This window comes from Globicephala melas, chromosome 20 (assembly GCF_963455315.2).
Source record: "Globicephala melas chromosome 20, mGloMel1.2, whole genome shotgun sequence".
In the NCBI taxonomy this organism is placed as follows: domain Eukaryota; kingdom Metazoa; phylum Chordata; class Mammalia; order Artiodactyla; family Delphinidae; genus Globicephala; species Globicephala melas.
The window spans coordinates 2,694,092-2,721,201 of record NC_083333.1 but is presented as its reverse complement, the minus strand read 5'-3'; the positions used below and the strand labels follow the sequence as shown (position 1 = coordinate 2,721,201).

The following is a 27,110-nucleotide window of genomic DNA, read 5'->3' as shown; positions in this document are numbered from 1 at the left end:
TCAGAGGCCTCCTGTAATTTTTTAAAGTTTTTCTTTTTAGAACTAATATATTTTTTTAAAAATTCGTTGTTTGTAACCAAAATTCCTAAAAGTGTAGTATTCATATTTGAATGATAGATATGGTCAACTCCAAAGTGAGGTCCAATTTTTTTCTTATTTAACTTTTAATTTTTTAAATTAATTTTTTGGCTGCGTTGGGTCTTTGTTGCTGCACGCGGGCTTTCTCTAGTTGTGGCGAGTGGGGGCTACTCTTTGTTGCGGTGCGCGGGCTTCTTTTGCTGCGGACTGCGGGCTCTAGGTGTGCAGGTTCAGTAGTTGTGGCTCGCAGGCTCTAGAGTGCAGGCTCAGTAGTTATGGCATACGGGCTTAGTTGCTCCCTGGCATGTGGAATCTTTCTGGACCAGGGATTGAACCCGTGTCCCCTGCATTGGCCAGTAGATTTCTTAACCACTGCGCCACCAGGGAAGTCTCCGTATTTAACTTTTTTTAAGTAGCTGACACAAAAGGATATATGGAACATGTTTATCATGTTTTTGCTTTTGTTTTAATTTGTACATCTACTTATATATAAAAATGTATTTAATTCTGTTTCTAACCTTTATAAAATTGGAATCATGGGGATTATGCTAAATCATACTAAGATTCATCCATGTTGTTTTGGGTAGCTGCAGTACATTCATTTCCAGTTTTGTCTGATGTACCAGAATTTATTCATTTTATTTTGATGGCTGTTTAGGAGTCCAGTTGTTTTGCCTTTACAGTGTTGCGGTGAACATTATAACGTGTGTCTCTTGGTGCATACATATGAAGAGGTTTCTCCAGCAATGGAATTGCTGGGTAATAGGATATGCAAATGATGAGCCCTATAAGAGAATGTCACATTGTTTACCAAAGTAGTGAATTGATTTATACTCCACCAGTGACATATGAGTTCCCACTGAGCCATATCCTTTCCAACATTTAAGGTTCTCATACTTCTACATTTTTTTTGCCAATTAAGTTTGCATAAAATGATATCCTAGTATAGTCTTATCTTTCACTTTTTTTTTTTTTTTTTTGTGTGCAGTACGCGGGCCTCTCACTGTTGTGGCCTCTCCCGTTGCGGAGCATAGGCTCCAGATGCGCAGGCTCAGCGGCCATGGCTCACGGGCCCAGCCGCTCCGCGGCATGTTGGATCTTCCCGGACCGGGGCACGAACCCGTGTCCCCTGCATCGGCAGGCGGACTCTCAACCACTGCGCCACCAGGGAAGCCCCACTTTTTTAACTAACTTAATTCTCTCTGCTTTTATTTCTTTCATATCTCAAAAGTAAATAACTTTATTTTTTTGTTCTGATTACAAAATTGACTTATGGATATACATTTTTCAACAAATATTATGTGCCAAAGTATGCTTCAAGGTCCTAAGGGGAGATACAGCATTGAAACAGAAGGGACAAGCCCCTCCCTTCATGGAGCTCCCATTTCTAGTGTGGAAGATTAACAGTATTCAAAGAAAAAATAAGATAATTTTTAATTTAAGATACTGATAAAGTGCCATGAACACAATAAGACAGTAAAATACTAGTGATTTGTGGGGATGGGACTGCTCTAGATTGGATGATCAAGGAGTGCCTTTCTGAGGAAATAAATCATATGTGAGCTGTATCTAAGTAATGAGAGAGGGACAGCCCTGCAGAGACAGACTTAGCCACGTGAAGATAGGTTAAGAGTATAGGTTAAGAGTATTTCAGGTGGCGGGAGCAACAAGTCCTAAGGCCGTGAGGTGGGGAACTCTGGTGAAATTTAAAGAATAAGAGAGCGGAATTTACCCTCGATGTAGCCATCTGGAGATAACATGTTAATATATTTTGTTGCATATTCCTCCACACATTTCTCTATGTATTTTTGGTATATCTTCCCATCTTCTGGTAAATCAAATGATAGACTCTCTTTTTTTAAATTGAAGTAAAGTTGATTTACAATATTGTGTTAATTTCAGGAGTACAGCGTAGTGATTCAGTTATTTTTTTCTGTGATTATATTCCATTATAGATTAGTACAACATACCTAATATAATTCCCTGTGCTGTACAGTAAATCCTTGTCGCTTTCTGTTTTTTACTTTTTTGTGTCTTTCAATAATATTCATATATATTTCTTGATTCATCAAGAATAAAATTTATTTGTTCACTGTATTAAATGTGAGGAAATGATCATACTTAATATTTCTTCTCATTCTCCTACTTATTTAGCTTTAAAGGTTCAAATATTAACTGTTAGTCCTTTCATGTCACAAATTCCAAATCAAAAGCGTGTTCTCTTTTTTCATTAGTTGGTTGGCTGGATGATATCTTCAGATACATTTTTGAGAAGAAGTGTACATAGCTGGTGTATTTCTTGACTCTTTGCATATTTGAGAACATTTTTCTGTTGCCTTCAAATGTGATCAACAGTCTGGATAAAGAATTCCCATCAATATTCTGTAAGTTTTGTACCAACTGGCATGTGATGTAGCTAAGAAGGAGACCAAAGCCAGCTTTCCCCCCACACCCCTCCTTTATACATAAATTTACTTTTGTCTGTACTTTTATATGATTTATTTTTAATCTTTAAAGTTCACTACCTTAACTAGGAATTACGTTCCTGTTTGCCGTTTTTTTTCTTTTTCCCTTGGTATGAGATGAACCTGTGATGTAGTTACACACACAAAAGGAAGTTAGAACCGTTAGAGTTCCTGTCCAATCCTTGGAGCACTTCTTAGCCAGATTGAAGGAGTAGGTTCTGCTTCTAAGGCTCAAGAGTAGGGAGATGGAAAAATCTCTGCCATTAGAAGGGTCTCCTGGCTTCCTGGAGGGCTATGAGAAGTATTGAGAATTATTTTGAAGCCAACTAGGCTTATTGGGAAAGAGTACTGTGATTGGTTAGTGAAGTCTGCCTCAGGTGAGGGAGAATATAGTACTACCTAATATGCCAGGTAACTGACATCCCTGCTCTCCCTAAGAGCTATCTTAGATTGTCTTCATAAGAAAATTACGGACATTTTTGGAGACCAGTGAGGGCCCTTTAAACCCAATGATGCCAGCCAAAGGCGGCAGAAACCCCAAGGCTGCTAAGACTCCAGACTCCAGAGAGCTCTGGTGCTGCTCTCACTATTTTACTTAGCTCAGAAGCTATAGATAACCTTCTATGGCCAACAGCATGATGTCCAAACCCTTCCTTAGCCTATCAAGGCCTTCATGTTCCTTCATGCTCTCTTTGACAGATCCTGTGGTGCAGTTACCCCAAACTAATTTTTATTCCCTGTACATTTCTATAATCTGTTCTTAGCACTTGTCTACTTTGCCATGGTATACGAAATGCACTTAAAGAATTAGAATGTTCAAGTTGAAAGAAACATTAGATATCCTATCAGTGCCTCACAGTCCTGGGTATACATCAGAGTCACTTGGAGAATCCCTAGAGGTTTTTTTTTTGCGGTACGCGGGCCTCTCACTGTTGTGGCCTCTCCCGCTGCAGAGCACAGGCTTCGGACGCGCAGGCTCAGCGGCCATGGCTCACGGGCCCAGCCGCTCCGCGGCATGTGGGATCTTCCCGGTCCGGGGCACGAACCTGTGTCCCCTGCATCGGCAGGCGGACTCTCAACCACTGCGCCACTAGGGAAGCCCCCTAGAGTTTTTTTACTTTAAGAGGTCTGGGGAACAGATTTGGCATGTGTATTTTTATTTTTCAAATTTTATTTCTGTATACTATGCTTTAGTTTTGGTCATATGTATGTTTGTAATAGTGCAGTATTGAATAGTTTTTATTATTTGCTGTTTGTTACACTTTTCTATGTTGCTACAGTATCCATAATTATTGTCAGAAAGGCTGCATAATAATTTGAGTTATTTACCCGTTTCTTGATTGTTGGTAAGTTGTTTCCTAGATTTTACTTTTATAAATGACTCTACTGTGACTATCTTCTTGCATATAGCTTATGTTTGTTTTGTTTTTTTTTAATGAACAATACTGGACATTTTACATAAGAATAACCTGAAGCCTAGAGAGGTAAGTGGCTTACTTCGTGTGCACAGTTAAGGAGGAGTAAAGCTTGAACCTGATCTTCCGATTCCTGGTGCAACACGCCTTCCACCACCCATACGTTTTACACCTTGTCCTTCATATCCTTTCTCTGTACAACCAGATCCTATCCATCTGACAAAAATTTGTGTAAATATCACTTGCTTCACAAAGCCATTCCTTGTTTACCCACTTGGAAGAAATTTGTCTTCTTGAATGTCCTTAATTATCTACAGTTCTTTTTTCCTTTTTCACTTTTGACCTTATATGATAATTATGCTCTTTATGTCTTATCTCCCTTACCAGAGGCAATATGCATAATGGATAGGATTTGGGGCTCTGGAACAGATTGGAGTTCTAATTACAGCACCAGATCCTAGCTCTGGGAACTTGGGCAAGTTACTCAACCTCTAAGCCTGAGTTTTCTCACATTTAAAATGGAATTAAGTGAAATACTAATATAAAACACCTAGTACAATATCTGGTACACAGCACATAATTTATTTTAATTTTTGTGTTAATAATATGCTTTTATTAACAATGTAACTCATGGTAAGCTCCTTGAGAACCAGATCTAGTGCTTAATACAGGGTTTGGGTCCATAGTATGGATTCCATAAATATTTGATGAATAAACAGTAACATTAATATTTAAGGTATGTCACCTCCCTAAATACTTAAAAGAAGCCCTGGGTAAATGTTTAATATGACACTGCTATTACCCTTCCAGGCAATAATTCAAACTCACCTTACCAGTAGCCATTCTGACTAGCTAGTACCTTGTCCATAGTGCTTAACCACTCAGAACTCAGCACCTTCGATTATGTCTGTTTTAATTGGGCATTTCTGGTCTAGATACAACCTTTGTGAGGCCAACTCATGAAAATTTTATTTTCCGGCACTGGTGGGAAGAAACCTTTATTTAAAAGTTGAGCTTATTACATATGGATTTGTTTTTGTAATTTAGTGATCAATCTCTTAGTTTTACTTGACCAAGAAATTTGGATCTGAAGTAGATTTTTTTTTGCAGTTTTTAGAAAAAGTTAATAGTACTGTTGAGTCTGGGGTACATTGTTTTAAAGTTTTACTATTGACAGCTAGGAGAAAAGGGAATGAACTTGTCTTTAATAATACCTTGAATTTATATTCATATCTCTTTCTGTATGCAAATTGCTTCTTTCTTGAGTTAGGCAGGTTCCTATAGTTTGCTGTTTGTGAATTAATGTCCACTTATAATACTAAAAAGTAGAACTAGAGCACAGCATTAAAATATCTAAAGTTTAATTTCATGGATCTTCATCCATGTTGGTGATAGGTCTCATGCTCTGAATGTATGGACTTAACACGTATGGCTCCTTGTCTAACCTGGGTCTTTTATCTCCACTGCTGGAGCCACTCAGTCTCAACCACAAACCCAGCTAAACCTCAGGCTTGGGACTGACTTCCTCCCTGCCCTCATTTGTTGAACTCATTCTGACTTTAGTGTGTTTTAGTATCAGAGCATTGTCTTATTTCCACCTTCTCTGCCGTATTGCAGTTTTCAGAACTTGACCCTCTTTCTTGACCTACCTGACACCTAGTTCACTGGGGACTGCTTTGCTCTCACCACTGCTGTGAGCCCCAGCCCATGATGCTTCCCGATCTGCTGCCCATCTTCTTGTGTGTTTCTTAATGAGTTGCTAAACTGCCCCAGTTTCCATGTATAACAAAGGACAGAGCAGACCAGAGACACATAGATGAAGCAAACTAAATTGATATTTGTGCACCTCCTGCCCCACAAAGGACTGGCTCCACTGCGCTACTGCAGGGGAATAGCTTCTATTTCATCTCTGATGAGACATTTCTACCAAGTATTGTATCACTCTTTTCTAACAAGTTCATTAGATATGATTAAGTATTTGTTTCACTTCTTCCTTTATGGTTCCAGTGAATCCATAGACCATTTTAGGATGTGGGCAAACAACTGGTTGAAATGTGAAGCTTTTTCCAGTTCCCGTGATAAGCATTTGGCTCTTTCTCCTCTTTGCATCCATAACTCCACTTTTTATTTGCCTCTGTTACAGTAAAGAGAGTAAATGTTAAAATAGTTAAAGCTTTTTTTTGGCTTACAAAGTACATTATCATTTTTTAAAATGTATAAGTAAGTTATTACCTCTGATTGAGATATTAAAGTGAGTTCATGCTTCTACACAATTCCCCTGCCTCACACACTTAACAATAACAGGTAAAATGGTTAAGATAAAAGCAGATATATTTATGTGACTAAAAATAGAAGAGAAAGCCCTCATGGTGAGTGGGAACTCGGGCTCTGGGTCTAGAACCAGGGTGGCCAAGACCATGACCTCTGTTCGTAAAAATCTTTTTGAGAGCTCCATGACCGAGGCAAAAGAGCTAGGAATAGTGATCAAAGCCAGGGCCTGGGATGGGTGTCAGTTTGTGAAAGCAGGCTGGGAAAACTGTTGACTTTCGGCCTGGGACTGCTGCTTTATAAAAAACTGGGCCCAATGAGAGTAAATGAGAAAAACATGGCTTTTGGGTCTTTTAAAACCAAAAACAGACAAGTAGCCTTGTCTCGGTTGACTCGGTAGCTAGATCTGTGATTTAAGGGTATCAAAGTAGGCTCAAAACACTATTTAAGACCTAGTTCTTGGACTTCCCTGGTGGCGCAGTGGTTAAGAATCCACCTGCCAATTCAGGGGACATGAGTTCGAGCCCTGCTCTGGGTAGATCTCATATGCTGGGGAGCAACTAAGCCCGTGCGCCACAACTACTGAGCCTGCACTCTGGATCCCACAGGCCAGAACTACTGAAGCCTGCGTGCCTAGAGCCCGTGCTCCGCAACAAGAGAAGCCACGTCAGTGAGAAGCCCGCGCACCGCAACGAAGAGTAGCCCCCGCTCGGCTCAACTAGAGAAATCCCGTGCACAGCAACGAAGACGCAACACAGCAAAAAAAAAAAAAAAAAAAAGACACCATATACAAAGGGCCACCAATTACGATGGCAGCTGACTTCTCATCAGCAACAATAGAGGCCAGGAAACAATGTCTCAAATACTGAGGGCGTATATATTGACCTAGAACTTTATCCACAGCTAAAATAACATTCAAGAATGACTGTAAGTTAGAAACATTTTTAGACATGAGTTTAGTACAGAACCTCACTTAAGAATTATTAAAAGAGGGCTTCCCTGGTGGTGCGATGGTTAAGAATCCACCTGCCAGTGCAGGGGACACAGGTTTGAGCCCTGCTCCAGGAAGATCCCACGTGCCACGGAGCAACTAAATCCGTGCGCCACAACTACCGAGCCTGTGTGCCACAACTACTGAAGCCTGTGCACCTAGAGCCCGTGCTCTGCAGCAAGAGAAGCCACCACAATGAGAAGCCTGCACACTGCAACGAAGAGTAGTCCCCGCTCGCTGCAACTAGAGAAAGCCCGCACGCAGCAACGAAGACTCAACACAGCCAAAAATAAATTTATTTTAAAAAATTATTAAAGGATACATTTCTGCAAGGAGAAAAGTGAATCCAGAGAAGATGTGGGAGTAAAGAAGCAAAGGCAGGGCTTCCCTGGTGGCGCAGTGGTTGAGAGTCCGCCTGCCGATGCAGGGAACACGGGTTCGTGCCCCGGTCCGGGAAGATCCCACATGCTGCGGAGCGACTGGGCCCGTGAGCCGTGGCCGCTGAACCTGTGCGTCTGGAGCCTGTGCTCCGTAACGGGAGAGGCCCGCGTACTGCAAAAAAAAAAAAAAAAGAAGCAAAGGCAGTTTCTGCAATAGGAGAGGTGGTGGCTAAAAAAATAGAAAATGATTTGACAAGTCAGTACATTTAAATCAGTTATTGACTGCAAAGTAGACACTTTTTTTGTGATAAAAAAGCTGAAATAAACCAACAGTTCCTGAATGTGTTGGTCTTAGTATCCCTTTATACTCTTAAAAATTATTGTAGGCCCAAAGAGCTTTTGTTACATGGGTTATATCAACTGATATTTGCCATATTAGAAATTAAAACTAATATTTAAAAAATGCTATTTCATTTGCAAATAATAAACCTACTACATGTTAACATTTTTATGAAAAATATTTCCCAAGATAGAAATTTAATGAATGGCATTGTTTGTACATTTTTGCCAGTGTCTTTAATGTGTGGCTTAGAAGACAACTGGGTTCTTATATATGAATCAGGTATTCATGTTCATGTATATATTATTATAGATGAATCACATTATTCATAAATTCTTATTTCTGAATTGAAATACCTGTAGAAAATTCAGCCTCACACAGACATGTAGTTGGAGAAGGGAATATATTAATAGCCTTTTTTCTTGACAGCTTAAATTTTTTTCTTTTCCTTGAAGTGACAAGAGCACTTCATTTTCAAGGAAATGTCTGTCACATACCCACGTCTGCAGAACCATGGTTTGTCTGTCAGTCGTTCTTCAAATAAAAATGATGTTCTGTGAAAAAAAAGTGGCTTGTTAAACTCAATCACACGAGTGCTTCTCCAAGAGACAACCACTGTACTGTGTGCAGCAAAAGTGCTTTATGCATGTTTCCTATATCATCACCCAGATTTTAAAAAAGACATATTTGTGGGTCAAAATTGAATAAAATCAGTAATTTTTACTGCCTCATCAAGGGCACTCTTAAGCGTAATTGGCTTTTTTTTCTGTGAGTGCATGACAAGAATACAATGACAGCTGGGACAGTTTGGTACCACTGCCCTGATTCATGTAAGGTGCCAGCTGTTTTACCCATCATTGCTTTCATATCATCAGTGCAAATGTCAACAGAGTGGGGGAAAAGCAACATCTTAGTAATATTATAAAATAGCTTTAACCTTGCAGATTCTTGAATGGGTCTCGGGAAACACATTCGAAGAACAGCTGCTCTAATGAGAGAGGACCTCTTCACTAAGAACCTCTTTATGTTCAGGAGGAAGGCAAACATAGCTGAAGAATATTTAGAATAAAGGTAAAGTTAAGTGTGCCCTCTAAAAGTAAGAATAGGGACTTCCCTGGCAGTCCAGTGGTTAAGACTGTGCTCCTAATGCAGGGGACGCAGGTTCGATACTTGGTCAGGGCACTAGATTCAACATGCCACAACTAAGAGTTTGCATGCCACAGCCTAAAAAGGAAAAAAGAAAACAAAATAAGAGTAATTACTAAAAAAAAAAATAATAATTACTGAAAGAAAAAGAAGGCATCTATAATTTCCAAACAAGCAGAGCTATAAAAGGGAATATAGAAATCTATCAATTCAATAGAAGGCAGGAGAAAAGAATCAGAAGGATAACAAATATATTGAAAACTATATAAAGTAGGGAAATAAATCCAGCTACATCAGTAGTCAAAAGTGTGAATCAACTCCTCTGTAAAAAATTAGTTTGCCATATTAGATTTTTAAAAATTCATTTATATGTTGCTTAAAAGAGACACAACTAAAATCTAATTTTTGAAAAGTGTTGAAAAGGAGAAAACAATTCAGGTAAATACTAAAAGGAAGCTTGTGCAGCATATTATTATTAGGCAAAATGACCTTTAAGGCAAAAACCATTAATTAGGATAAGAAGGGACAGTACCTAGTGGTAAAAGAAATCTAAGAAGATACTAAAGTAAAAAACTATGTACCTTCCAGTGTATTCGCCGACAACTGCAAGGAGAAATTGACAGACTCCCTGGTCGTGGTGGAAAATTATGGTGCAGCTCAATCAGAAATTAGTATAGCAGATTAAAGAAAAAAAATCAGCTTACAAAAAACAAAAGCATTCTTGTACATGCATTACAGTTAGTACATGTAATGGGAAGAAAACACTAGTAACAACCAACTCATTCTATGATGCTTTTTGCAAGATTACAACCTTAATATAAGGATGAGCAAGGGTGTTCAAGAAAGAACATTAGAAACCAATCTCAGGAGTAGAGAGAAAAGAAAAACAACATTCTCACAAATTTAGCAGTGTACTAAAATAATGCATAATGAGCAAAGAGGATGTATTTTAGAAATGCAAGAATTTAAAAATTGTTTTAAAATATAAGTCATATATATCACTCTTCTGCTCAAAATTCTTCAGTGGCAAAATTAAAAGTTCTGCCTTGAGGGCTTTGCACCTGTGGTTCCTTCAGCCTACCATGGACTTTCTTTGATCTTCCCTCAAATGTCACTCCAGTGAGCCCTTCCCTGACTATCCTAGTTAAATTTCATTTTCTAGCTAGCACTCCTTACCCTCCTGCTCTGCTTTGTTTTTCTCCAAAGCACTTATGAGTTGTGCTGTATTTTATTTTATTGTTTATTATCTGTCTTCCCAAATAGAATTTAAGCTTCATGAGGGCAGGGGTTTTTGCTGGTCAGTTCCCTGCTTTTCCCAGAGTCTAAAACGGTGCCTGGCACATCACAGTCACTCAATAAATATTTGTTGAATGAATGAATGACTAGTTCAACATCAGAAAATCTACCAACAGGGTAAAAGAGAAAAATCATATTATAAGCTCATATGCAGAAGAATTTGATAAAATTATTCATTCATGATAAGAACTTAGCAAACAATAAATAGAAAAAAATGTCTTTAATTTGCTAATAATAAAAAATTTAGAGTTAATGGCATACTTGATGGTGAAACTTTAGGAATAGTTACATCAAAGACAGAGCCGAAAAAAAAAAAGACAGAGCCGAGACAAGAAGTTGCTGCTCTCACCTATTCAATTTTGTGCAAGGACAAGAAAAAGTACTAAGGGATATAGAATTGAAAAGTAAAAAAAAAGCTGTCCTAATTGTAAAGGAAGTCTACACTAAATGTTCAAGAGAATCTACAAACTATTAGAAAGTTCAGAGAGGTAACTGTTATATAAAGGTTAGCATTCTTACAAGTAACAATTAGTATATATAATAGAAAAATGATCCAATTTATAATAGTGACTTAAAACATAAGCTTCTCAGAAATTAATGTAATGAAAGATGCAATGGAAAATTTTGCAAGATAGTATTAGGGAGCAAAAAAGTCCTGACGTCATGGAGATAGATTCATAGATGGAAAGATGTAATATCAGAAAAATATCAGTTCTCTCCAAATCTATAAATTAAACAGTATGCCTAATGATTTTCCCTGGAACTTGACAATAATCTAAGATTCATATGGGGGACTTCTCTGGTGGTCCTGTGGCTAAGACTCCACACTCACAATGCAGGGGCCCCGGGTTCGGTCCCTGGTCAGGGAACTAGATTCAACATGCCACAACTAAGAGTTTGCATGCCACAACTAAAGATTCCACATGCTGCAACTAAGACCTGATGCAGATAAATAAATAAAATATTTTTTAAATTAAAAAAAAAATTGTGTGAAAAAGTAAAAAACCTGGAACATTAAGACAACTTTATTTTTTTTAATTTATTTATTTTCGGCTGAGTTGGGTCTTTGTTGCTCTCAGGCTTTCTCTAGTTGTGGTGAGTGGGGGCTACTCTTCGTTGCAGTGCGCAGGCTTTGTTGCGGAGCATGGGCTCTAGGCACGCAGGCTCAGTAGTTGTGGCTCACGGGTTCTAGAGCGCAGGCTGAGTAGTTGTGGCACACGGGCTTAGTTGCTCCGTGGCATGTGGGCTCTTCCCAGACCAGTGCTCGAACCTGTGTCCCCTGCATTAGCAGGTGGATCTTAACCACTGTGCCACCAGGGAAGTCCCTATTTCTAATTTTTTGATGGACCACCATACTGTTTCTACAGCAGCTGTACCAGCTTACATTCCCAACAACAGTTCATATTTGTTGTTTCTGGGTTTTTTTTGATAGTGGCCATCCTAATGGGTATGAAGTGTTATAGGAGGTTTTTTTTTTTTTGCAGTACGCGGGCCTCTCACTGTTGTGTCCTCTCCCGTGGCGGAGCCCAGGCTCCGGACGCGCAGGCTCAGCGGCCATGGCTCAGGGGCCCAGCCGCTCCGCAGCATGTGGGATCTTCCCGGACCAGGGCACGAACCCGTGTCCCCTGCATCGGCAGGTGGACTCTCAACCACTGTGCCACCAGGGAAGGCCTCATAGTAGTTTTGATTTGCACTTCCCCAATGATTAGTGATGTTTAGTGTCTTATCATGTGCTTCTTGACTACTTGTAGATCTTCTTTGGAGAAATGTCTATTCAAGTCCTTCGTCCATTTTTGAATCAGGTTGGTTTTTTGTTGTCGTTGTTGCTGTTGAGTTTTAGGAATTCTGTATATAGCCTGAATATTAATCCCTTCTCAGATATATCATTTGCAAATATTTTTTCCCATTCTGTGGGTTGCCTTTTTACTCTTTTGATAGTATCTTTTGATGCACAAAAGTAAAAGAATTTTTATGAAGTCCAGTTTGTCTGTTTTTTCATATCCAAGAAATCATTGACAAATCCAATGTCATTTCCAAAGTACTTTTGCATATACTATTTCACTTGTGCCTCAAAGATACATAAAGGATGTTTATTTCAGTTCAGTGATCATTTATAGAGTAGGTTTTGTGCTAGGTTTTGTACTAGATCTTGGGGAACCAAAGATAAGACAAGAACTCTGACCACAGGTAACATCAACAGACAACATTGGAATATACAGTCAGAAATGTTTATATGAAAACAGTGATTAGGGGAGAGACAGATTGTTGGGAGGTGTTAATGATAGATAGTGATGGCACTCATACTCTGTTATATATTTTTTCTTTTTTTTTCCAACTTTATTGAGAGAAAAATAATCGGTATGTAACATTGTGTAAGGTAAGGTGTACAATGTGTTGATTTGATATATTACATTTTTTGTTTCAAGGAAGAATTGGTGTTTTTTTTACACCATTTTGGAATTATATTTCATAATTTATATAACTGATTTGATATACTTTTGAAAATTGTATTTTCCACAGTTATAATTTTTTTCCTCCAAAAAATCTGAGTGATATATTAGAACATTGAACCTAGGCCACCCTCCTTGATATTGTGTTTGTGGAAAGAGTGATTAATCTATGTGCATAATTTGGCCCCTTGCATCCAAAATGCAATTTTGTTTATTAGAAATATTTTAGATAATTAATGCTTTGTAGCTTTGTGTTGTTATTTTTATTTTATTTTTTAAAATTTATTTATTTTTGGCTGCATAGGGTCTTCGTTGCTGCGCGTGGGCTTTCTCTAGTTGCATCAAGCAGGGGCTACTCTTTGTTGTGGTGAGCGGGGGCTACTCGTTGTTGTGGTGTGCGGGCTTCTCATTGCAGTGGCTTCTCTTGTTGTGGAGCACGGGCTCTAGGTGCGCGGGCTTCAGTAGCTGTGGCTCGCTGGCTCTAGAGTGCAGGCTCAGTAGTTGTGGCACATGGGCTTAGTTGCTCTGCGGCATGTGGGATCTTCCTGGACCAGGGCTTGAACCCATGTCCCCTGCCTTGGCAGGCGGATTCCCAACCACTGCACCACCAGGGAAGCCCTTGTGTTGTTATTTTTAGATCTGAAAAAGATGGAGAGAAATAAAACATGGCAAATCTATTGCTTGAAGTAGATGAAAAGAGTCAAACTTCAGCAAAAACAAAAGCCCCTGAAATGAAGAACAGAAAATCTGTGATTATTATCATTATTAGCTCCGCAGGGATGTTGAAGTGATCAGCATATCAATAACATAATTAAGTAGAAAGGTATTTTTAAATTTTGAGAAAGAGAGAAACCATTCCTCTAGGGTATGTCTCTTTTTTTTAAAAAATAAATTTATTTATTTATTTTTGGTTGTGTTGGGTCTTCGTTTCCATGCGAGGGCTTTCTCTAGTTGCGGCGAGCAGGGGCCACTCTTCATCGCGGTGCGCGGGCCTTTCACTGTCGCGGCCTCTCTTGTTGAGGAGCACAGGCTCAGTAGTTGTGGCTCACGGGCCTAGTTGCTCCACGGCATGTGGGATCTTCCCAGACCAGGGATCGAACCTGTGTCCCCTGCATTGGCAGGCAGATTCTCAACCACTGCACCACCAGGGAAGCCCCTAGGGTATGTCTCTTATATACTCAGAAAAATTTGCGCTTTTTTTAGTTAGGCATCAGTGATGAATAAATAGTCCATTCATATTAAATACACTTGTGCTCCTTCAGGAGCATATATACATATTAATTACACCGATACAGATCTGATACCAAGGAAAAATATACAAATCTATTGCAGATTCTTTTCTTTTAAATTATTTTAACTATCTATTTTTTTAATTTATGGCTGTGTTGGATCTTAGTTGCAGCACGCGGGCCTCTCTCTAGTTGTGGTATGTGAGCTCCAGAGCGTGTGGGCTCTGTAGTTGTGGAGCGCAGGCCTAGTTGACCAGCAGCATGTGGGATCCTAGTTCCCGGACCAGGGATCAAACCCATGTCCCCTGCATTTGAAGGCGGATTCCCAACCACTGGATCACCAGGGAAGTCCCTGCAGATTCTTTTATGTGTTGTGTAGAGTTCCTTACTTCATATGGAAGTGACCCTGTGAGCGCCATAACAAAAGCTTTGTTAGGAGTTGGTTTTCTTTTGGAATGGGATCCCTTTATTCTGATAATTTATTCTGACGTAAGACCTCTACCCAAGGAAATAATGGAATTATTTTGAGCAGTGCTACCATCCAATCAGAGAATGCTAGCCTTCAGGGAGATCCTCTGGCTCTGCTAGTCTCCTTACCAAGGCCAAGTCAAGATTTTCCACCAGGACTGGCCTTTGGATGATAGATTTGCAATATCTGGTAGAGGGCATGTGTTAACATTGCCTAGTATCTCTGGTTGCTTTTGTGGAATTCAGATGCAGATTTGATTAGTGACTAACCATCATCCCACATATGGGGACATCGTGAGATAATTGATAATTTTGGGAAAATCTCATGTTGGTTCTGTAATTTGACCACCTCTTTTGTGCAGGATTTGGGGATGAAGGTGGCATTCTGTAACTGAAAGAACAGAAGTTTTGTCATCAGAGTGATTTGGGCTCAAATCAACAGTGTTTGGGTTCAAATCCTGACTCTGACTAGCATTGTAACTCTGGGCAAGTGACTTAACTTCTCTGAATCTCAATTTCGTTTGTTAAAAAAAGCACTAGTGTTACTTTATAGGGTAATGGAAATTAAATAAAATCTTACCACAGTGCTTAGCATATAGTAAGTACAGTTATTCTACTATCAGTGATACAAACAGCTGGAGCACTATTTGGCGCATTTTATTTGTACCTCAAAGGTATGTAAACTCAGTAAAGAGTTAGAGTTCCCTTCTAACATTAGTTTTCCATTGTTGTTAATACAAAGAAATTTTCATGAAAATATTACTGTACCAGTTATTGAAATTGTGTGTTGTTAAAATTTGATCATCAAAGGAAATGCATTCTGTTTTTTAGCTTTGTTGTTAGATCTCTTTATCCAGTTCATATTACACTTAAATAAACACATCCTTAGGCCTACTGCTTTTAGCTTTTAGACTAGGAATTGCTATTGAGGAGGAATAGAGACCAGGCCATATTTATAAGGGCTCTGAAAGAAATCTTGTGAAGTACAAACCAAGATAAGACACTATTAGGTAGATGCAAATGAATCAGAATGCATGGGATGAGTAGAATTCAGAGTGCTGTTAAAAAGCCTTATGCCTCAGAGCTAATAGGCTATTTTTAAACGATGATAACCCTAAGAGTCTTGAAAGAAAATTTATAAAGGAAAGTTTGGTTTGGGGTGGGGCTCAGGGAGCATTTGCAGATGGAATGGAGAGAACTCTGAAGATGAGCAGGGATTCAGAGTCCTGAGGAATTTTCAGAGTGATAAGATTATGAGAGACAGTCCCTGTGAATCTGCATGGTGAATTTACTTGATGCCTATATTTTCAGGACCTGTTGACATTTTATCCATCCTTAAAGGCCTCTCTTAATTGCTATTTTCTCCCAAAGTCTTCTCCAGTTTTTCTGCTAGCTAACAAGAATCTTTTCTCTTTATACTAAATAAAAGGAACCATGAGTTTGGGGGAACATTTTTATATTTCTCTTATGAGAAATTATGTTACAGTTGTGTCATATTATTACATGAATGTGTCTGCTTCTTAACTCATGGTATAGAAGGAAGAACATGAGTTCTTAGGTTGGAAATACCTGGATTTGAATACTACCTCTGATCTTTTATAGCAATGTGCTTTTTTGTTGTTGTTATATAATGTCTATTTCCAAAGGATTGGGAGGATTAAATGGAATAATATGTAGAGAGTACTTTTTACCTTCTGCTGATCTAATGGCATAGAATTTCTGTTCCTTGCTCTCTGATAAGGATCCTAAGGAGGTGGTTTGAAAAGGGAAATTTATAGATACTAGATGGAATCGAAAACCCAGGTGTATGAGGAGTCATATGTAAGATGTCTGTCTTTTAATCTCACTGATTAAATTGATGAACAAAGAGAAACTGTGAGATATCAGGAAAAGCTGTTACTAGTCACTCAGATTATACATATTGAATACATTTACTTTATACATTACATAACGGAAATGCTACCACCTTGTACCAGAAACAATTTCTACTAGGAAAATTAATTCTGACAGGACAAAATTCTTGTTTAAAATTTGGACAGATATCTGTATTATTGAATTAGCCAAATGAGAAGAGAAACATTCTAAAAATGTAGCTTGTGATTTACCGACTTAATGCAGATGGCTTATTTGTCTAGTAACCATACAGCTCTGTCCAGATTTTGCACATAATATGTCAGAATCATCTACATAAGATGCAGCATGGACTAATGCAAAGGGAACCTGGGCTAGAAGTCAGAAGAACTGGAGGCAAGTCCTAATGTTATCTGAGACCAGGCTTCTGTTATATAGGTCTTGTTACTGTGGCAAAACAATGGTAAACTATAGGCTGGTCAGAGAAGCATTGTGCAGGATGAAACCTTGCAGCTCTGTGCATCAGTGTGTGTGGTGGTAGAGGCGGGGCGGGGGAGGGGCGACGGCGGTTTGAGTTACTAAAGATGGCCAAAACCGACTGAAGCAGCGACCTCTAATCGATAAAAGACAACAGACTCCCTGTGATGCCTAAGAATAAACATGAGTTTGAAAGACCCTCTCTGAGATACACGAAACCCTGACTAGATTTCACAGGTCTGATGATATGCTGGTGGTTCTGTGTTGCCATATCTTGAAGAAATGTTCATCAGATCCTGAGAAGCAAAGTCAGGGAAGAGGTCCTCGAATTTACTAGCTTGCACCAGACCATCAGGTAAAGGTAGGACATTTATTTGGCTTAGAATATTCTTCAGAGAGGGACAGTGAAATACTCGTGAGATGATCCAGGTAATAAAAAGGTCATGAAAAATTGTCTCTGAAAAAAAGAATCGAGGAGAAATGGAGACTTCCAGAGAAAAGCTACCAAATGCCTATGTATCAAAATGCCTGCCAAGAACACAGCCATTGAATGGTGACATCTGAGTGGCTTTGTTTGTTGGAGTTGTCTCAGGTGAGGTAAGTTTATGTCTTCTCACTCTCCTTGATCTTTGTATAATTCCCTGGTGCTTTACAGTGACTCCACAACTTTCTTATTGTGGGTTCTGGGCAAGTTCCTTAACTTCTCTAAACTAGCCTCAGTTTCCTCATCTGTAAAACACAGATCTGTAGTGCCTGCTACTAAAGGCGGCTTTAAGGATGAAGTGAAGTAATATATGTGAAAGTTTCACTATCAGATACTTGATAAGCTCCCTTCTGCCAAGGAGCTCCTAAGATCGATAGGCAGAGCATGATGTCACTTCACTGCTAGCCTCTAGCTACAGTAACACTAGCACTTTGAGTCCTGTTCTGACTTGTGATCCTTATTTTTAATCATTTTACTTCTGCCCAGTGGAGGAAAAACAAATGGAGCAAGTTGTAGATGCCACAAAGCCCTTTATAAATGGTTGTAAGGCTAGTAATGCTCCAGTGCTTGCACAGGATGGGTTTCCAAACAATCCTCGCTAGTACAGAGTGTAATTTCAGAGGCCCAAGGAAAAGTCTGAGTACTCCTCTCAGAGGCAGAAGTGTAAGCAATCAGTTCCTTCTTTAAAAAAACCCACAAAAAACAACAAAAAAAGGCATTATTGAGATATAATTCACATATCATAAAACTGATCTCAGTAGAAAAACTGGATCTTGGGTAAATAATCCCTGTGTACTTGAGTAGCACCTCGAAATCGAATTAAAAAAAGAAGAATTTCACTTGAGGAAACAAAGCTAATAGAATTGGAACAGACCTTTAGAATAATATCATCAGAGAGATGCAAGTATATTGCATCCACAGAGCATGAACAGGCATTACAAAAATGAAGTAAATTGGAGATCTTAACAATGAAAAACATACTTTTTGAAATAAAACAATAGGTGGGTTGAATGGCAGAGTGGATACACAGAAGAGTGAATACTGTTCTGGAAAACTGGATGGAGAAATTCTCTCAGAACGCAGTAGGAAAAGAAAGTAGGTGGAGAATGAAAGCCATTGGGGGGGGTAGATCGAGTGTTCACATCTATCTAATAGGAGTGACAGGAGAAAGTGGAGAAAATGGAGGGCAGATATGGCAACGTTTTTTGTTAATCTTCTAACTGCTGTTCTCCAACCCTTCTCCCCTGCTGGCCAGGCTGTCTCCCACCATAGTTGCTGAACATGCCCACCAATTGTTTTTCCAGTCACCCTTGCAACTGGGGCATTGATGTGTGATCCAGTCCTGACCAGTGGGACCAGACAGGAGTTCTGCTAGGCGACTTCTATGAGTATTTCTCCACAATACCAAGAGACGCACAAGGAACGACTGCTTCCTGTGTTTGGATGCAGTTGTGTGAGGATACACTATCTGGAGCTGTAGTGGTCATCTTGCAACCACATGGGGACAAAAGCAATGCTGAGAATGGCTGAACAGAAAGGTGGACCTTGAGTCCTTGTATACTTTAGATGTTAATCCCCTATATGTTTTAGACTTTGCAAATGCCTTCTTCTATTCTGTCACCTATTAACTTTGTTTATGTGGTATCTTTCATGGATAGAAATAATTCTGATATAATCAAATTCTTGATTGTTCTTCTGTATTGGTTTGTGCTTTTGACGTTTAAAGTTCTTCCCTGTCTCTAGGTCACAAAGTTCATCCTACATTTTATTCAGTTGGATTTATGGTTTTACTTTCACATTTATTTCCTTAACTCATCTGGAGTTCACCCTTATAGATGATGTTAGGTAGCAATGCAGTTTTATTCTTCTCCATGTAGTGGGCAAGTTTTTCCAACTCCACCTAATAAATGATCTCATCTTTCCCCATTGATTTGTGATGCCTCCTTTATTGTATATCAAATTCCCATTATAAATGGGTCCTTCTTAGAGGTTTCTACCTTGTTCCTTTTGTCTATTGCACTGATACCCACCTATTATGGCCCTGCAATATGTCTTAATATCTGGTAGAGCAAGCCTCCTTTTCCCCATTTTCTCTTCTTTTTTAAGGTTAGCTCAGCTATTCATGGACTTTTCTCCTTTATATAAATTTTACAGTAGTTTTACTGTTTTTATTTAAAGAAAAACAACCTGAATTTTATTTGTGATTTATAGATTTGGAGATAATTGCTGGACAGAATAAGTAAGAAAAAGCCTGTACAGAGTCATGTACTAATGACATTTTAGAGCATCAAAAAATAAAAGACACTCTTAAAATTATCAGAGAGGAAAAGCAGATTTCTGAGAAAAGAATAAGAATCAGATTGGCATGTGACTTTTCTTAAGCAACATCTGACACGAGAATGCTGTGGAGCATGTGGGAAAAACAGAGCTTCATGCTATGTTCTTTTTTTTAGAAAACTTCATGATGTATCTTTAAACTCAAGCTTGATAGCACAGGGAGGCCAGAAAACTGAACTGCTCTCTCTGCCCAGAAGTTTTACACATTATTTATACATTGGAGGGAAAATGCATACATAAAAGAATTGAGACAATTTATAATTTAACTGAATAATAACAGGCATATGTTATGGACCAATATTTCTTACATTTGATATTTTGATTTTATGCAATTCTTTGAAACATGTTTTATGAGCTTTGGAGTTAACCCAAACATTGGAGTGAGGAGATTTTATTTCACATGTTAAAGAAAAGGTTTGACATAAAACAATTTGATATTATGTTACAGTTGTGTCACAAAGCACAGCAAGAAGGGCTGTAACTTATGATAGAAAACAGAGCATGTCAAATTTAACTTGAGACCTTTTACTCTCCTTGATCAAGGCTCTTTCTTTAGCTGGATGGATTGTAAATATTTTATCTTTGTATTTCTTATTGGCATAGAGAATGGCAAGTCACAGCATGTTGCAACTCTTGCGTAAAGAAAGTATTTTTAGGTCCACAAGATTGCAACCAAGAGACAAATTTTTTCATGTCGCATTTCTCCTTTTTTAAAAAATTTATTTTATTTATTTTTGGCTGCATTGGGTCTTCGTTGCTGCGCGCGGGCTTTCTCTAATTGTGGCGAGCGGGGGCTATTCTTCATTGCGGTGTGCGGGCTTCTTGTTGAGGTGGCTTCTCTTGTTGCGGAGCATGGGCTCTAGGTGCGTGGGCTCAGGAGTTGCAGCGCTCGGGCTTAGTTGCTCCACAACATGTGGGATCTTCCCAGACCAGGGATCGAACCCATGTCCCCTGCATTGGCAGGCAGATTCTTAACCACTGTGCCACCAGGGAAGTCCCACATTTCTTTTTAAGTCAGAATTATACCTGCCCATTTCACAAACAATTTCTTTAGAGTGCTGAAAGGAAAATAAATGTTGCAATTAGGAATTATATTCCAGCCAAACCATCACACAAATTTGAGGAGAAAATATAAATAATTAGAGGCACAGAAGGAGCTTAGAAAATTTGCCACGCATAAATTCACTCTGAAATAACTACGTTTAGTTGTTTTAGTTAGATTTTCTGCAGCCTCACACCCAGGTTCAGTTTTATCCAGAAGTGAAACATCTGCCTTACCCTAGGGGTGCTCCAACCTAGGTGCACACAAAGGATACTCCTACAGGTATGTCATTTTTTAAGTTGGTTTCTTTGACAGAAGATGTGCTTTGCAAGAACAAGGATGACGTACAAGAAGAAACAGTAAACAAATTAATGAGCAGAACTTATTGTCTAAATATTAATTGGATTTAAAAGTTTTAAAGTAGTTATGAGCCAAAATTCCAGTCATAACAATGTGGTAGGTATGGTATTTTGGGGCACTTGCTTGCTGAGGGAAGCACTCAGCAAGAGGAAGTGAAAACATGCCAAGGATTTTGGAACCCTGTCTTTTCAAGGGGGGAGATACAGATATTGATTACCTCTAGATATTATTAGAAAAATAATGTTTATATGTGTAACAATTTAAAGGTAGCCACGTAGAAGAGTAAAAGTTGAGTAGAGGGGGAATTCCCTGGTGGTCCAATGGTTAAGACTCCACGCTTCCACTGTAGGGGACATGGGTTCCATCCCTGGTCAGGGAACTAAGATCCTGCACTCCACGTGGTGTGGCCAAAAAACAAAAACAAACAAAAGAGAGTAGAAAAAAACTGAGTGAAGAAATGATCAATTCAGTGGAAGTCAGGAATATGGCAATGGGGAGATAAAAAGGAGAAAATGCATTAAGTAGAGTGCTCAAAATTTATTTTATAAATTACCATAAAGAAAATGGGTTAAATGCACTACTTTTTAAAAATTAATTTTTATTTTAGTATAGTTGCTTTACAATGTTATATGTTAGCCTTCACTGCACAACAAAATGAATCAGCCATACACATACAGATATCCCCTCCCTTTTGGACTTCCCTCCCATGTAGGTTACCGCAGTAAATACACTACTTTTAAAAAAGCTCAGCTTGGATTAAAATTACACACACATACCAAAATCTAGCCATATGATAGTTACAGGAGACACATGTAAAACAACATAAAAAACCTAAATATTAAATAGAAAAAGATACAGCAGGCAAATAGTAGCCAAAAGTCATCTAGAGTAACAATTTAATACCAAAGTGTTATATATAGAGGAAAAATTTTTTAAGAGGAAATTTCAGTTTTTAAAAGGAAGACTCCATCTGCCATGCAAATAATCTCAACCCTATTCCTATTAGGCAAATACAAAACAACAAGATACTATTTCACTTAGATGGCCCAAAATATCAAGTACTGTCGAAGATATGGAGAAAATGGTATTCTGTCACACCACTTGAGAAAGGGTTGGGTGTATTTTTTTTTTCTTAAAAAAATTTTTTTTTCCTTTTTTTTGAGGGTTGGGTGTATTGACACATGGTCATTTGGAAGAGCAATTTGGCAGTATCTAATAAAATTGAAAATGTGCCTATTTTTATAATCCAATGATTACACTTCTAGGTATACTGAGAAACTTTCACACTTGTGCAAGGATGTTCATGGGAGCATTGTTTGTAACAGCAAAAAATAAATCCAAGGGTAACAGTCGAAGTGTTCATTAATAGTGGAATGCATGAATAAATGTGGAATAGTCACACAGTGGAATTTATGCCATTAATAGGAATAAACTAGCTCTTATATGCAGCTCATTGAACAATGAATGAAAAAAGCAAGATGCAGAATAATATGTTTGATATGCTACCATTATATAAATAAAAAATGATTGTTCGCACAAGGCAATACTATATATCAGTTACTGATATCTATCTATCTGTCTGTTTATCTACGTAAACTGAATGGAAAAGTTTTTGCTCTGCATAGGAGAGATGGGACTAAGAATGGAGCTTAAAAGGGACATTAGCTATCTCTCTTTAATGTTACATTCCCTAAAACAATGCATCACACTCGACACATTTATAATTATTAATTCTGAGTGGTAGGAATGTAAGAGTTTGTTTTATAATTCCTACTACTTTTCTCTACTTTTTTCCTCAGAAATTAACAACAACAGCAAAAAGAAAGTAAAATTCAAGAAATGGTTGAACTTCAGTAAATATTTCTTCATTGGAAGAGCTATTATTTCCCAGACACTTCAAAGTTAAGAAAAAGGACATTAAAAACATTAAAAAATTGAAATCATTGTATATTTTACCACATGTTTTATTTTTGGATACTTAACATCTTACTATGGATAGAGGAAGAAATTGAAGTTAATACTGATAAACTTTCTGTCTTCTCTCCCCACCTGTTTTTGATGTTATTATTTGTCAAGGTTTATGACATTTACTTTTTGTCCTGTTCAGTCTTAGTTCTATATTTAAATGGAATCACTGCTTACTGTCAGCAGTGCCTTCCCATTATTGAGTTCATTGTTTTAATCCATAGAATTTTTTTTAAAACCACTGATTTTTAAAAATATTTATTTATTTGGTTGGGTTGGGTCTTTGTTGCTGCACATGGGCTTTCTCTAGTTGCATCAAGCGGGGGCTACTCTTTGTTGTGGTGCTCGGGCTTCTCACTGCAGTGGCTTCTCTTGTTGCAGAGCACGGGCTCTAGGTGTGTGGGCTTCAGCAGTTGTCGCTCATGGGCTCTAGAGCACAAGCTCAGTAGTTGTGGCACACGGGCCTAGTTGCTCTGCGGCATGTGGGATCCTCCTGGACCAGTGCTCGAACCTGTGTCCCCTGCATTGGCAGGTGGATTCTTAACCATTGTGCCACCAGGGAAGTCCCTAATCCATGGATTTTTGTCAATATTTTTTTTCCTAGAAAAGCACTTTGTTCTGTATTCCCTGATATATTTCAGGTTGAGAATATCTGTCTGTTTCTCTTATATTTAACAATATTCTTGGGCCACGTTTTTCTTTCTTTCTCAAATTTGTGGCAATATTTCACTGTTTTCTGGCATTGAATCTTGCCTTAGAGACATCTGAGATAAGACTGATTCCCACTCCACTTCACCCCTTTTAGTCGACTTGCTTTGTCTGTCTGGTTGTTCAAAGACTTCTTTGATGTTTAGCAACTCAACTGGGATAGAGATCGGTGTCATCATTCTGTGTCTTTTTTTGTTTTTCCTTCTTGGAACATGGTTTGTTCCATCTGTAACTAATTTCTTCATTTGTAAAAGAGAAATTTTCAAAAATTATTTCTTTGAATGATTTTCCCATTTTATTTGTTAGGTTCCTTACCTCAGGGACATCAGTTATCTTTTTGGTAGATGCCTTTGTTCTTCATGTCTGTTATTATCTGTATAGTGTAGGAATTCCCCAAAGTCTGTAAATTAACATAAATTACTATCATGGGACAGTGATATCAGGATGGTTTGGCAGAAGCAAACCCAACCCAGGTCTCCTAGGAATAAGGAAGATAAAACCCTGCTGAAGATGAGCTCACAATCCAAAATTACAAACACATGAGGAGACAATCCTCCAGGAGGGAGAGTCAGCAGACACAACAACCTGTAGGATTAGATCCCCAAGAACATCAAATAATTATCAGATACAGATTATAGACTGGTTTAAATGATTAAGAACATGAAAGAAGGAACCCAAAAAATAATAATACAATACTTTGAAAAAAGGACCAAATAAATCTAGTAGAAATGGAAATATGTATTTCAAATTTAATTAAAATTAAAGTTTAGTGGATGGACTAAATAGCAGATTAGAAGCAGCTGATGATATAATCAGTGAACTATTAAATAATTTCTACAAATTACCTAGAATGTAGCACAGAGAGATGAGGAGATGGAATAGATAAGAAATATGGTGAAAAGAAGCAGATAGTCTAACAGCACTGTCCAATAGAAATATAATGTGAGATAAGTATATAGTTTTAAAATTCATAGTACCAACATTAAAGAAAGTAAAAAGAAACGGGTGAGACTAATTTGAAATATGATCATTTTGACATATAATCAGTATAAAAATTGTGAATGAGGGCTTCCCTGGTGGCGCAGTGGTTGAGAGTCTGCCTGCCGATGCAAGAGACATGGGTTCGTGCCCCGGTCTGGGAAGATCCCACATGCCACGGAGTGGCTGGGCCCGTGAGCCATGGCCGCTGAGCCTGCGCGTCTGGAGCCTGTGCTCCGCAACGGCAGAGGCCACAGCAGTGAGAGGCCCGCGTACCGCAAAAAAAAAAAAAAAAAAAAAAAATTGTGAATGAGATACTTTACTTTTTTTCCATAGTGTCTTTAATAAAATCCAGTGTGTATTGATAGTTTGCATTTGTACCACAGCTCAGATTGGACTAGCCACATTTCAAGTGTTCACTAGCCACATGTTGCTAGTGACTACTGTGTTGGACAATGTAGATCTAACTTATGTCTAAAAAGATTTCCAGAGAGAAGAGAGGTAGAGGAGGCAGTATGTGAAGAGATAATGGTTGAGAAATTTCCAGGATTCATGTAAGGCATGAATCCTCAGACTCAGAAAGTCTTCATCAGAGTGTAAATACTTTGTAGTGAACCTGTAGAGAGCCTAGGACAGAAGAGATGTTAAAATTAACCAAAGAGAAAAGACAGATTGCCTATGAAGGAACTTCAATTAGACTGAGAAGAGTCATCTTTAATATCTTTGAAATGCTGAGTAAAAATAAGTGTCAGTGTAGGAACTTTGTACCCACTGGAACGAACAATTAAGAATGAGAGTGAAATAAAGACATTTCAGTCAAAGACAAAGTTTATCACTGACAGACTTTCACTGAAGGAGAACCATAATAAAACACAAATACAGCAAGGTATTGGAGGTCTGGGGAGAGGTGGCAGTGTGAGAGAGAAGGATTTCCAAAGAGGGGTGAAAAGATAATAATGACATACTTTGTGTACTCTTTATTTTTTTTTTCCTCTCTCTTTCTCTCTCTATAGCTCCAATGGCAGGGAATGTGTAGAGTTGAGGGATCAGTACTAGCTTAGAATTCTTAACCTTAGCTTCCTGTCTGCTGCACAGAGTATAGGCACAGAAGAAAGAGGAGGAGTATATACTCTCGTATTAGCAGGATAGTACCTTATAGCATTTCCCTATTTGCTCAACTATGGGATACAAAGAAAGCTCAGTGAAAAATTAACAAGTATAGAGAGGAAAGAAATAGCTTTGGACTATAGGTAGCATGAGGGGATACTAGGGCTTTGTAGTGTGTTTGGGAGTTGTCTTGGGACAGAAAGAAGCTTGACAGAGAGGGAAAAGAGGCCAGACCAAGGGTGAGGAAGTCTAAGATGGGAAACAGAACTGACAGTTATTTGCCCCTCTATTGCTATAAAAATCACCAATTAGATTTGTTTAGCCCTCCAAGTAGGCTCTCTGAGGAAGGGGAGTAGTGTGTGCCACAGCTTATTTATTCAGCAACTTGATGATTATTTTAATGGTAGCCATTTAATGAGCACTTACATGTGTCAGTCATAGTGGTGAAGTGTTCCACTGTCTTTGAAAATATAATCTTCAAATACTTCTGTGAAGTAGATATTTTATTGCGGTAAAGCATATATAATAAAATTTACAATTTTAACCATTTTAAAGTGCACAGTTCTGTGATATTAAGCACATTCACATTGTTGTGCAACCATAAAGTGAAGTAGATTTTTAAAATAATTTTAATGATGACCAAACTCAGAGAGTTTAAGTAATTTGACAATTAGTTGGTAGTAAAGATTTGTGCTCCATGTTTGTCCGACTTCAAATTCCGTACTCTTCTTCTACAGCATGTAGTGCCTTTGCCAGGAGTAACTTGAAAGTCATCTTTAAAGATTATAAATCTAGGGCAGGAACCTAAAGGACTAACTGGGTCTTCCAATTAGAGATGTGATTCTGGAATAAAAAGAATGATAAGGAAAGGTAGATGGCTGTCTACACAGTGATATTAAAATCAGGATTTGGTTTTCTAGCCCAAATAGTCATTTGCTTATTGTACATATTCCTGGCTTTTTCCATGTCCACATGGAAAAAGTTATTTAAATTGACCCACTTTGTTTTTCGTTGTAATTTTATGTCTCTACCTTCAATGGAAAACCAGTAGTATTATTGGCCATAACTAGAATGTATCCATAAAAACAAAAACAAGGAAATCTAAACTCCATCTAGATACTGTTGCCTCCTCTCACTTTGTTAAAAAGAAAGATAAAGGAATATCTTTAATAGAGAGCCATTAAAAACATAATGACACCTCACTGGACCTTTCTTCTTCACATAATAATAAGGATTGGAAGATATTTGGAAAGGAAATGTCACAGTATTTCAAGA

At 38.3% G+C, this 27,110-nt stretch overlaps 1 protein-coding gene across 7 annotated transcripts in view; it reads left to right on the top strand.

Moving 5' to 3' along the window:
• ZNF207 (zinc finger protein 207) overlaps positions 1-19,264 on the top strand; it is a 57,674-nt gene extending 38,410 nt beyond the window's left edge. For 4 of the 7 annotated variants that reach the window (XR_009560344.1, XR_011377062.1, XR_011377061.1 and 1 more), the window contains 2 exons: positions 1,067-2,462; positions 4,007-19,264. The gene's annotated coding sequence lies outside the window, so the exon portion shown is untranslated. The remainder of the gene's footprint in view (positions 1-1,066; positions 2,463-4,006) is intronic. The other 3 variants (XR_011377058.1, XR_011377059.1, XR_011377060.1) reach the window with 3 other exon arrangements.
• Positions 19,265-27,110: the final 7,846 nt, after the last annotated feature.